The 14,085-nt window shown below is 34.8% G+C and overlaps 1 protein-coding gene across 1 annotated transcript in view; it reads left to right on the top strand.

Moving 5' to 3' along the window:
- DOK6 (docking protein 6) overlaps positions 1–14,085 on the top strand; it is a 256,018-nt gene that overhangs the window by 221,826 nt on the left and 20,107 nt on the right. The window lies entirely within an intron of this gene.

The following is a 14,085-nucleotide window of genomic DNA, read 5'->3' on the forward strand; positions in this document are numbered from 1 at the left end:
TTGACTAATTAAGCATTTAAATGCTTTTCCGCACTGTATTTCTGTAAAATCATCATTACTGAATATGGTGCTTTTTCATGGAAGTTAATGAAAACTGATGAAAGCAAGTTTTGATTTTTACCTCAATTTTCTACTTTCCCACACATCTGTATAAACAGATAAAAATAACAGAATGTTTTCTTCCTAAATATCATGTCCATACACTTGCCTACTTTTTTCCTAAAATAGGAATGAGTCTTGCTTTTTAATAATTTTTCTGCATGCTGTGTCTAATGGGAAGTTGTCAGATTTGCTAGTTTCTTGGTCATGGACTGATGGCATCAAACCAGAAATGCAGGTGCCCAAATGTGCTTTCGATTTCCTCTCTTCATCTGTGAACACCCCAATTTTAGAGAATATTCACAAGCAATGTCGTTGCTGAAAATACGTTCAGAGCCTGTTTACATAAGTGTTAAAGCTTAAATTTTAATTTGAAAAGCCTGTTCTCATTGTAATTGCTATAAAAGCAGCATCAATTTAAATGATTGATTGTTGACAGACTTTGGCCACTTGTTTTTATCCATTATTGCTGTTAGACTGTTCCAGGATGTCTCAGCAGGCTTTCAGGGCTTCTGTTTGTGAGATGACAGTCCTATCATCACCAAGCATTTGATGCTACAAGCATTTTATAATGGAAAAGATAACCTGTTCTGGGTTAGGAAATGGAAATGTATTTCATTCAGTCTTGTCAACTGTCTCATTATTCCCCATTCATCAGAGCAGGTATTTAATTCTGAGAAATAGCTCAGCAGTTTTTCATCCCTTTCATGAGTCTTATAGAAACACTTTCCTCTGATCAAGTGTGTGCATTTTGGTTTAAGTGTCAATCTGTGAATAGTCTTGTTTTTCTTCTGTCACTGTATATTAACTAAGACAACCCACTTTTAACAAATAAATGGGGGGTGCGAGGGGGACAGGGAACAACAGGACCAGGGTCAGCAAACACTGAACATTAGCTCTACCAGTGTGTAATGTTTCAGTCCTAATATATACTGGTTTATATGCATTAATAATGCCTTTTGACTCTCTAGGATACCTATGAGAAGATCTCTTCTCAATGCCTGTGGCTACAAAATCTTGTAACTTATAGAGCATAAATCTTCTGTTCATCTAGCGTAAGAATGAGGAGATGGAATTTTTCTTGAGCTTCTTTATCATTTTGTACTATTTCCTGATTTGCTGGCCAGCATTTCAAAGCAAAGAACTGCTCCGTCTAACGCTCATGGATTGGACCAGCACCAAGGTGTTTTAGGACTACAGAAATATAAAGAAAGGCTCAAGATACCTCTCCATATAGTCTTATTACCTTAGATGTACTTCAAACCTTGTACTGAACTGTAGAAATTAGCTTTAAATTTTGCAGTGGTGTTTATTGTATAATAAAATACCAAAGAGGGGGACATTTTAAACTGTTATCTTCAAGGTGTGACTGGTTTTTTTGCTTATGCTGCAGTAAATCAGGAATGTTGCCAGGGACATGACTGACATTATGCTTGTGCATAACTATGATGAAAAGGGAAAATGTACAGAAAAGTTGAATAGTATTATTGCTATGAATATAAAATACTTACCCATTCTGCTTATTTAAATGCTCAAAACTATGCGGGATGCAAAAGAAAACCTTAATAACTAGACAAGAAGGAGAAGTTAATTTGTTGCTAAGGCACTGGTCCTCAGCTGTTGAAAGTCAACCTCACTCATGAAAAAAACCCAAATTCTGCTGACCTAGACAAGATGAAAACCTCTCCCTGTAACTCATGTCCACAGATCACTGTAGCATGAACAGGACACCCACTTTTAAGCATTTCTTCAGTGGCCCGTGTAATTATGTAGAGCCTTTTTGACTGAAGTTAATCTTTATTCTGATAGTCATGGATCTCTCTTGGATTCTTACATGGTAATGTAGATACATTTTATATGATAAAGTATATGCACATTTGCTTTGGCATTAAAAGCCATCTGTAAGAAAGAGATTTCTTTTTCCTATTTTTTACACTGATGTGATTAGACAAAAAAAAAAAAAAAAAAAAGAGAATATCATTGCAACTGTGGAAATGCTTTAATAAAACCTTCTCTGGACCATCACATAGCATGAAATTGTCCCAACACATATACTGTTGCTGTATAGGTTAATACCTAGAGAATGAGTCCATGCCATTACAATATCAGTAAAGCAATAGTCAGCCTCAACAGCAGGAGAATAACGATGCCCTTATCTCCCTGAAAACAGCCCTTAGTCAGTAGGAGTTCTAAAGCCAAACTCTGAGTTGCTGCTTGAAAGTATTTTTTATCCAGAAGTGATAGACAGAATTAGCTGTGAACCCTGTTTTGCTGACCTCAGAGGAGTAAATTACCTTACTCTTAGAGGAAGTCTGACTGTTTGCACAGCGTTTGCAGTTTTCACTTGCCTGGTGGAGAATTATTAAAATCTACCAATTATTCTAGCATCTCTCATCTGACAGCCAAACACCCAAGTCTGACCATAATGCTAGAGTTTATATAAAATTTTAGTGCATACTGTTTGAAATTTGTTGTTTCTTGAAGTGACACTCAAACCATTAACCCATCAAGAGAATTTTTCATAGGAGAAAATTATTCAGAATTAGTTCATAGCAGGTTATTTGAAATGGAAATATTCATACGTGGTTTGCTTACACAAATTTACTTATAAGAATGAAGTTTTTCCAGATAGTTACAGGTGGGGTTTTTTGGCTGGAGTTTTGGTAACAGAAATTGAATATAAAACTCATGGATACATGATTATATCAGTTATTCCCCAAATATCTCATACAAAAATGTTAACAGAATTTTTAGACCTACACAGTGAATAAGTAAACCAAAAAGTATTATGCAAATGAAAATTAAATATATGATTGTAGGTAAGATGTAGCCACTAAGACAAACCATGTTATAAAATTATAATTTCAGCGTGAAGTTTCATATATTATCATACATTACTTTTTAATACATTGTTGTAACATAGATGTCATTTCAATGTAAATCTTTTCTAAACTGTATAGCTAAAATATATCAAGGTGTGACGGATCCTGAATATATACATTATTTGTCTTGTAAATTATATATTTAGTTCTAAATAGCTTCAAACTTGAATCCAACTCACATCCAGGTGTTTTTTCCTCACAGAAGTGTCTGTTAAATCAAAAATATCATTTAGTGAAAACTGGAGTTAAACAGAAAGCCATGTCACCTATCATATTTTCTCATATGTTTATCAGACTTCACCGTGTCAGACATTTGTCTTTTATGAGTGAGTTGTCCAATGTATGTTATGTTCCTGTTAAAATTTTTTCTCACTTCTTTTCCATGTAACATTGTTTTCAGTTATCATAGATTATAAGTGATTTTATTCCCTATTTTTCAAATGTCTATTATATGCAAATAGTTGGTGACAATTAGGTCCAGTATTCCTGATTCTGTGACAGAACAAAATGAGTGCCGGATCCCAATCTGTTATAGATCAGCACAGCTCTGCTAAAGAGATCTCCAAGTGTGTTTGCTAGAGTTTCATATTTCTGTTCTCACCCTACATAATATATCAGAAATATTTATTTCACCACAGTTAGGCGTCCTTCATATGTTATTCTGCACTTGTACTACCTGCTATCATAAATGCTTAACAGTTTAAATGTTTAATAGTTACTATTTTAATGTGCCAAAAATATTTTAAATTTGAAATTCGTTCTTATCATCCTAAAGTTTCTTTTGCTTAGCAGATGGATTTATGTTTTGTTTTGTATGCCAAACTATGACTTAAATTTTTTATGTTAGCATTATGGCTGTGTGCAAAACAATATTGCTGGTAAGTATTTGCACTAAATCTAGTGTCTGTGGAAAGCGTTGTAGATGCATTTACTGCCACACGATAGCTGGAAGCCTCTTTCCTAGGGACAGGCACAAAGACAAAAAGAAACATTTTCTAATCTGGGTGGTCACAATGAAAGAATTATGTTGATCACCATATTGCACCATTAGACCAAAATGCAGATGCCTTTGGGAAGATTTTTCCGTAAGGTGACGAGCATTTCAGGTCTTTCTTATTCACTATGACCATGAGTACACTGAAAAATTAAGTGAACAAGCAAGAAGACATTCTACCTAGAAGTCCACATTCAGTGATATTAATGAACATTGTTAAGTTGAAAGACTTCATATCTAAGTGCTAATTTAATGAAAGCTGTTTGTGGTTGGTATTTTTGCTTGCTCATTCTTAATAGGATAAGAATCCCTGCATGGATTTTGGTGCACAACTTAAATATATAAACTATTATAAACAATAGCAGTGTCTTGATTAAAATGTTTGTCTTGTTTTCTTATGATCCTTCTGATGCATGAAATAGGACTGTGATTTGAAAAAACAATAAATCCAGTTGGAAAGTGTCTACTGCTGGAGAAGAAATACCATATCTATGTGATTCAGATTGCTGAACTGACACAAACTCGTTAAAACAGTTCAAATCTGTTCAAAATCTTTTGATAGGTAGCTTTGTGAAGGCAAAATTTATGCCAGATTAGATATCACTTTAACTATAGCTCAAATCAGGTATTGTCTGTTCTTCAGTTGCTGGCATAATGCCATTTAAAGGCATATGGCCAGCATAAGCATTTTGGTGTATGTTCTTGCTTATTCAGAATAAACAAGCTCATGTTCCCAGGCCTCATCTAGGTTCAGTCTGTATGATCAAATGATGCATCTGTGCCTCAGTGATATTCAGCACCATGACCCAGATCTCCATTTTGAATTTTTCTCCTCAATGCTGCAGTTGTGGGGCTCGGGTCAGTGTTCAAAGATGGGATCTCCAGCAGGCATGCAAGAGATGACGCACACGTTTTGGGACAAAATGTAATTGGACCCTGGCTCTGAGACAGTCTAACATTTAAATTGCCTTAAATCAGTCGGTCTGCCTTTCAGATGTAGATTACTACTTCCTCGGTGTTGCAGGATTTATATGTTTCCTTAGGTCTCTGGAAGGTCTAAGTCCTTAAACAGAAGTCAGCACTGATACTGATATGATTATGGCAGTTTATGCAAGTTGAAGGTGTGACTCCTGGGAAAGCAGGCAAGTGCCCCAGCTATGACTATAATGTTGGCACAGGAAGTACTTTAAATAATGTAAAAATCCTCTCAGCTCGTCTCAAGACCATATGTCACAGTAAAGGCTTCATAAAACAGCATGAGTAGTTCCAGATACCTGTGTCTATGTTTTTTTTACTGTCCATGAACACCCAAACATTTTGAAAATTGTGCGGAGTTTTTTGTTTTGTAAAGAATTTTTGTGATAACCTTTTCTTTCCTCAATTAATAAAACATTTTCTCAGTTCTCATAGTTTATGCTGTGAAGCAGGATCATTGAACCGGCACAGATAAAACAACAGTTTCTTCCTTCTGGAAGAGACTGGTAGATGCATCACATGGAAATTATCAGGAATAGCTTGTTTATCTCTGAAATTAGTTTTTTTCCCGCTGAGAAACAGGGTGATTTGGAGAAATATTATACATAACCACCATTGTAGTTTTATGTACATGGCTGAGATAAAGGGTGTTAGTCATTGAGCATTACTAATGTCTGATTCTGAAATCAAACAAATAATTATGCTTTAATATCTTATTAAGTTTCCTCAATAAATGTTTAGTTTTAAATGGTTTGCTGTTACATTTTTACTACTAACACTTGTTTCACTAATGTAAAATGTCATTTTCATCATTTTTTCTTGATAATCTGACTCAATTCAACAAGCCAGAAGTAGACAGAAAACAGCTGGGGAGGTGGGAGTGAGAGGATGTTTTCCGAGATTTTTTTCTGAAAAAACTTTTTAAAAAATGAATAATCAATATTATATTGGGTCCCTCCCACCAAAGAAGCTGTGTGCCAGGATTTAAGCTTATTTTTAATAACCACTGTACTTTCATGGCTGGAAAGTTTCAGTTTGGATTTGATCGTGATCATCTTGGAAAGAGGAAATGCATTAAACTCTTTATTTTTTAAATTATTAATTGCTTAGAAAAAGTACATTGTATCTACAGTTTATCTTATGGCTACTAATAATCAGCACCTTTACATTTTGATCAAACTGTAGCAGAAATATATAGGCTATCATTTATTTGACCTAGAGGAAGGAGTGTGTTTAATATCATAGGCTTTTGTAATCCTATTGAAAATAGAGAGGGAAGAAGGTGGTGAGTTTATATTTTATAGTGACTCAGAAAAATGAAACATTTTGTTCTCTGCCCTGGAATGTTAATAAAAGCACTGTAGTGACAATAAGATATAGCCTTTTCCAGGATGGAAGGAACAGAAACGTATGTTCTGCCTTCTGGCAAGAACAATGGTTAGGCGTTTTATCTGTCAAATCTATCTGTCTATGTAATGCTTCTAGAAACATAGTATCTGTATACTGAAATATGTGAAACATAAATTAACGATTCTACAAACCAAAGTCACGATGAAAATAGAACACATGTTCTGAATTATCTGTGTAGTTTCTAGGAAAAGGAAGAACATCAGAGATGTTAGTTTTATATCCATTATCTAAATATTAAGTAGCTTTATATGTGTGTATATAATATAGATGATAACCAAATACTAATTAGCTTTTTTAAGACCCTATTAAATAGCTCAGTTTTGACAGAAGGTTTTGGATATTAAAAACTATTACTGGATTTCCTCCAGTAAATTAAAAGTGTAAATACAAGTCTTCCAAATTATTTCAGATACCTTACTTTTTTGACTTTATATTAGGAGAGAGTAGCCACAAATAATACCACGTTTTCAAGTATTTTGAGAAATGCAATGAATATAATCCAATAATTTAACACGCTATCAACAGTTGGAAATTAAACTCCATTTCTAAAATGTTTTCTTTTTAAGAAAAAAAATAAGCAAAGAGTGTAGTCTATCAATAGCATTCGACTGGTTAACTCAAATTTATATTTATTCATTTTACAGATAAAATTAATAAATTATAAGAAAGTTTACTCAAAACTGCTTTCTAACTTTGAAAACTGCTTGTTTTGTGTAATATGGATCTGCTCATAAACTTATTTTCTCACAATGCATGCATAAACTAACTCAATTCTACGTCTATAATTGGCTAGACTTATGTTTGTATCACTTCATTTTCTTATTTATTAAAATAAGACATCACATAGGAGTGGCCTTTTACCTGATATTTTCACACTTTGATTACATTCACGTTCTTTGTCTTGCATTCCTTCTAGCAACAACAATCAAAATCAATTTTGGGCCTCTGTACAGGTGGATATATTTAATATTTCATTAGTATATTTTCTGGTGATAACCCCTTTGTTATTTTCAGGATTGCATTTAACATGCCAAGGAGATTAAGCACTATTATCAGACAAGAGGAATTTACTGGGTCTGTGAACAAATTATCAGTAATCATTCTTAAAGGATTAGCTCACACGTATAGATTTCAATGAACTTCTGGATCATTAATCAACTTTGTCTTAAATATTTTAGTTATTTTCATTTCCAGTTGAAATTTCTTAGCAAAAGACTTCCAGCATCATTTGAGACATGTGATCCACTGATCTATTCTGTAATTTCCTGGTAGTATAAATATAATAGATGATAGAATTATAATTCTGTTCACTGTGTTAGCAAAGGCCATCACTGTGTGCGGTAAAATTCAGGCAAAGACAATAGCAAAAGAAACTAAAAAACTGTCACAGCACATTCAGCTCTTTATAAGAGAAATAGAAAATACTGTAGTGAAAGACTCAGATGAAAGGGTGAATGAATGTGACAATAGTGATACTCATTTGTTTGTAAATTTTCTCTTAACAGTTAGCCTTTTCTTCATGTTAAGTATACTTTTTTGTTGTTCACATTGAATATTCATACAAGAAAGTTATTTATTTTACTTTATTTTCATTTCTGTCATTCTAAATACAATAAGCTTACAGTAAGATGATATAAAATATTGATAAATGTAATAAAATCACAACCAATCATCAACATCTACGTTGTTTCAGACAAAAATATAGAGTAAATATGATGTGAACTGTGGGGTTTATGACACAGTCTTATTATATTGCTGAAATGGCTGAAACATCTGCTTGGAACAGAGACAGTGAGATTTTACCCAGAGGAGAGTCACATTCCCCTCTCACCATGAGACCAAGACACATGAGTTACTTCTACAAAAAGGAGCAAATTAGCTGAACACCTTCCAATAGGTCAAGAGGCATGCTAAGTTTCACTGTCACAGGCACAGTATGTAGCTATGGACTACAATTAGAGGACTCTAGATCTATATTTATTGTCATTATTGCCATTGCATGCCAAAAAAAGTACATCACTGTAAAAAAATGTTTATTCCCCTAAGGAGACTTCAGATTTTCTATAAATGGAAAAAGGCCAATGTTAGGTCAGACATGAAATATGCTTACTTTGGGTGGAAATTCCATATTTTTTGGTGGGAATAAGGTAGAGTGACCTCTACCAAAGGCTGTTGTATACAAGTACAATTTTCTACAAATTTCAGATATTAGGATAAATCAATGGAGGACAGAAATTAAATTAAAGGGGCATTTGAAAATGCAGGATTAGAATAACTTCTTAGTGTGTAATTTTTCATACTGCTTTTGCTAGCTATGGGGTAGATTATTTATTCTCATATTTAAGCATTATATTTTTCTCAGAAAGTTTATTTTCCTTATCACTTACTTAGCTGATGCCAGTCCACTACTAGAGCTGCTCATTAAAGATGACTTAAAGACGAAATAAATGTTACCTGTTTCCTTTGTTCCCAGTCCATTAACTCCCAACGAGTAAAGGAGGATTCTAAAGTCTAAATAATGTCTAACATCTAAGTCATCAAAACAATCTATGAAACAGTGAGTTTCTAAAGACTACAAATGTGGTCCCTCTGGTAATTTGCAAACTTGGCAAAACTAATTGACTTATAGACCAAATGCCATTTTATGATCAGAAGGGACAGCAGTTACAAGACTGCTTAAGAGCATCCATATCACAGTTAAAGTGACATAAATGCTCCTCCAGACAGAGCTTCATGCCACGAGACATTAGGGCTTTAAAAGGAAAATGGGATAGACTAAACCAGGGGGGTTTGAGGGGATTTTTTTTTTCTGTAACTGTACACAAAACTATTTACAAACCACCAATTGCAAACCAGTAGAAATACTATAGTGCAGGAACTTCTACAACTTCTTCTTTGATTCAGTATTAATCATTATTAATCAGACTCATGCATAAACTTGATTGGATTGGTCTATCTAGGATGCTGGAAAGAAAAAAAAATGTGCTGATGACGGCATGCAAATCATTTTGCTGTCTGCCCCTTCCTAATCAACCCCTTCCCAATCAAAAATGACAACTTCAAAGGAATGCTTTAGCACAAATGTAACATATTTCATAAGAGGAGTTGTACTCGCTAAAATGTTGTGACAGAGGCACAAAGTTGTTAGCTTTACTGTGCTAACAAAATTCCATCCAGACTATTCAATTAACTGAAACAAGAGTTATCTATTGAGTTGGGCTCTATTTCATGTCTGTGTGTATTTTTACTGTTCAGAAGAGCTTTCCAATGTGTATCTTTACACTTTTTTTCTTCTCTTTGACACTATGATGATCTCAGGTGCAGCACAAATTCCTTTTTCCTGGAGAAATTATTTACTATGCATTTTTACATGAAAGTAGGCATTTCTTAGAGCAGGCTTATCATAGTTCTGCACATAGTCCTGACAGTGGGAGAACTGCTATTTCCTTAGCAATATTAAACCTACAGTGCTAAGTTCCTTTTCCATAATTTTAGCGTAACAGCAGGATGGAGACATTAATTTTCTGGTTAAACTTTTAGAAGTTCAGAATATTCCTTCTGCTACAGGTTGTGAATCTAAATCCAAATGCTCGTGCATGTTTTGGCATAAATTCAGAAAAACAGCATAAGAATGATAATTTTCATTTCTTAGCATGATATTCCTTAATTGTTGTGAAGTTGTCACATGAGTTGTTAAACGGGTGCTTTGTTTCATTCCCACACTGCTAGTTTTAGATTTTTGTTTGTATGTGTGGCCATACAGTGGTCCTGGTTCGGTGTTATTGTCAGGCAAAGTAGGTAGGGGGAAAACATCTATGCTACCATTCATTACTTTCCATTACACAAGTCATTCTAATTGTTTTTCTTCCTTGTTTAATAATACAGTAGAAAATAGATATTACAATGCTGTCTGTACTTTTATGCAATATCTGATATCATACAGCCAAATTATCACCTATTCTTTATATTAGAAAATAGTGGGTTTAAATGTTCTCCTTATTAAATACATTCTCAGACCTTTTAACTTCTTTCTGGAAGTATACATAATGGGTGAATCTGCATATGTCTGGGTGAGAGAATGCAACCTAGAAACATAAACATATTTCAAATTGGAATACTGTGCCATGTGACCAAAAAAAAGAACATTTTCTAGGGCCGTTTATATTTTTTTATGGGTCTAACTAAACATGGTGTGGCTTCAGAACCAGGGAATTAAAATCCAGTGTTCAGTACAATACACAACTGGAGGATATGAAAGTGCCTTTGACATAAGCAGGAGTTAGGGCACAGAATCTACTGTCTTTAAAAGTAATCCTACAACAAGAAACCATACTCCAATACAATTTCAGTTTGTGTGAGTTGGGTTTGGTAAATGTAATGCCACCAAAAGTGCTGATTTGAGATGGGGGGAACACAGAACTAAAGGACACCCAAGCTCTTTGTCTTACGTCATGCCATGTCAAGACAGTGACCAGCATCTTGGAAATTACTAAGTGAGTAATGGCAGATATTCTTTTTGTATGGTCTTTGAGTGTCTTTACTATTTACCTTATTATGAAAACGGCAGCTTGGATTGTAGCACACTGAAAACAGTACACTGCCTCTTCCCTGCACTAGCAGAGATCACAGGGAAAGTGTAAGAGATTCCCCGTTTTGTTCTTTTTCTGTGTTAAAGGAATCTCCTTCAAATTGGATCCGTGGGCAGCCACCAGCTGTGACAATGTACAGCAGCAGCATAGATTTAGCACAGGCATGTATAACTTTTTTCAGACTGTACTTTTTTCCCCCACTTAATTCCCAGAATTATCCCTAGCCCACTCCTCATGGGAGAGTAGTGTTGAGTCCAGCTGATGCTGTTGTAATAAAAACAAGCTTCTGCACCTGCATTAGTAATCTGAGTGTGTAGTACCTGAGTGAATAAAAGGTGATCCCTTCCATTCAGTGGGTCATGTGAAATACAGGTAGTTTTTCTCCTCAGTTTTTAAAGTGAAGATTCCCACAAAAGACATCAGTCTGATATATATCTGCAGTAGTTGTTGTATGTGCTGGAAGTCTGAGCAAATAAATGAGAAGTTTGAAAAGAGTTTGAAATTTCAGTTCAGGGACTGAAAGGTTATTTTTTAAAGTCTTCCTGCATTTGAAGACAGATGCCTTTCAATAGCCGATTTATTCTGTATTCTTTATTAATATTTTTTTGAGCTTTTCCCAGCTCATAGGGAGAAAACTGGGGAAAAATTAAAGAATAGCTATACGAGCGCACAACTGTTTGATACTATCTATACTTCTCTTTGGAATGTATTAATTCCTTGCATACCTATGACTTGTATGAAAGGAATGCAAAGTGCTGATCCTAAATCTTATCTCATGCTCTGGCTACAATATCAGTAGCATGTTACACTGTAATACATATACACTTACAGTTGTAATATAACTGCAATTATTGTTCAGTTTACTGCATATGAGATGAGTTCAGAGTCTGTTCTGCACCTCCTGCATTGGATAACCATAACAAGGCTACCAAGACCTGCCTATACGGCTGATCAGTCAAATCACCTTGTCAGTAGGTTATCTATGAAACCCCATGTCGGTTGTCTGTATGCTTACATGGTATTAAAATAGAAACAAGCTGCCTTTTTTTATTATTATTATTTAAGAAAGGCTATAAATATCTTTGCTGAGTCTCAAAACAGTGTTGACACTTTTCTCACAAACTTAAGCTTTTAAAGAAGTACATTTTCAAGTATTTCCAAAGTGAAAACATTCTTTAGTTCAGAATTTGGTCAAGTACATTTAACAATGATCAGAAACATATGTACATCTTCTCTTTTTCAAGCTGTGATTCATCAAGCTTCAGAGTCATATCAGGCAGAATTCTTTTGCAAGACTGAGGAAATCGACCAGAATAAATCAACCAGAGATAAAAGAAAAAGTTCTTTAAATTTCTAGATGTTTCACATGGAAGGATGGCAATGACTCTTCAATCTTTGATAAGTAAAGGATATTTTTTATTGCATTTAAGCTTTCTGGCTTGCTTTGGTTTTCCCAGTAGTTTGCTTTCTTTGAGTCTGGAGCCCACGTCACTAAGTACGTGGGATAGAGAGGGGTGAACTCCCATGTTAGCCTAAATGTGTCATCAAATTCAAACTGTTCTGAAGTAGGCTCATTAGTGTGTGGAAATTTAAATTTCTTTCTTCCTATATTACATATTTTTCAAAACCATAGTTTGGCTGCAATCACAGGATTCACAGCAAGGAACATTGAGCAGGAGAGAGAAGAGCCTTGTTGGCAGCTTGCATTGAGATTCAAATGACAGGTCACTTCCTTACTTCCTTCTATCAGTAGCATGATTATATCCATCCAGAACAAATCTTGCAGCTACCACATGTAGGTGTCTGTGCTTCAGCTCTTAGAAAAATGTGTATTCAGCACCAGAGTGGATTAATGCCAGGAGGAGTCTGTGATTAATTCTCTGTCATCCTCCACTCTTTTCCAGGAGTCTAACAGAACTAATATGTTCCACAAAGCATCATTCAAAAACTGCGGCTAAAAGGAGAAAACACAGCATGTCTTTAAAATGCACTTATGGGTCTTCTGTATGTAGAAAGATAACTGTACATGTACGCAGCCAAACATATTTTTGCAGAAGGGAATAAGTAACTTTTATGGATCATGCATTGGATCTGCAGTTGGAAATGAGACTTCAGGACTAGATTTCATTAACTCATTTCTTCACATTACTCATACGGATTGTGAAATTTGTTCCTTGGTCTTTGTCAGTGACAATCGAATAACAGGCTACTTCCTGGATCTACAAGAACCACTTACTCTTTTTTCTTCCTTACTTTTTCTTCTAGACAGAATATCAGGTATAGTTATTCTTACTGAAACAAAGTAGAGTGCTTCAGACTGCAGGAGTTTTATTCCTACAAATTTACAGCAACTTCTTCAATGTTGCAAAAGATTTTGACCTAATACAGTTCTGCAGCTGAATGAATCACAGCTCAAAGCCAGGTGGCATATGTCTTGTGACTATACACTCTCATAAATACAGTACAGCAGAAGCCTAAATGGAAACACATCTTTTTGAAACCATCTGTTCTTACAGATATCTGCAACAATAAAGAAAATAAAGGCTTTAGATGCTGCTATGCCGTTTTAAACCTTAAAGGCATTTCCTATTGGTCTCTCTTTCATCCTGAGAAGCTCAGTTAGTTTCACTTGGAAATAACTTAGCTGCCATGTTTGTTGCTGTTCTGTTTATGAGCTTTGGAGACTGACTATATCTGGCTTACTTATATATGAATATTTATAAAACAGAACCTTTTTCATGCTGGAAAGTGCTGGGTTGCCCTCTGGTGAATGTAGCTTGTCTTTGATTGTACATTTTATAATAGCCTACAGGGTGAAACCATTCTCTTAGTGGCTTGTTTATTCTGAGGGAAGTTCTGTGTGATTTGTTCAAAGACAATACTGCAGTGGCTCAGCCACAAAGCTGATAATCTTTAACTGCTGCTTATTTATTTGATTGGATCACATTGCTCTTATGATGTCTTGACTGAAAAAATCCTCAGCTGGAACAATATTCCTAAACTTGTGTATTTAGATAGTATTCCTTAACTGGTGCAGTTTGTATATTGTTGACACTGTTAAAAAAAAAAAAAAAAAAAAGTTTTCTTACTGGGGTTGAATCTGTTGTTCTGTCAGAGTTGTAGTCTTTTGTCTGTT

Source organism: Athene noctua, chromosome 2, assembly GCF_965140245.1.
Source record: "Athene noctua chromosome 2, bAthNoc1.hap1.1, whole genome shotgun sequence".
NCBI classification, from domain to species: Eukaryota; Metazoa; Chordata; class Aves; order Strigiformes; family Strigidae; genus Athene; species Athene noctua.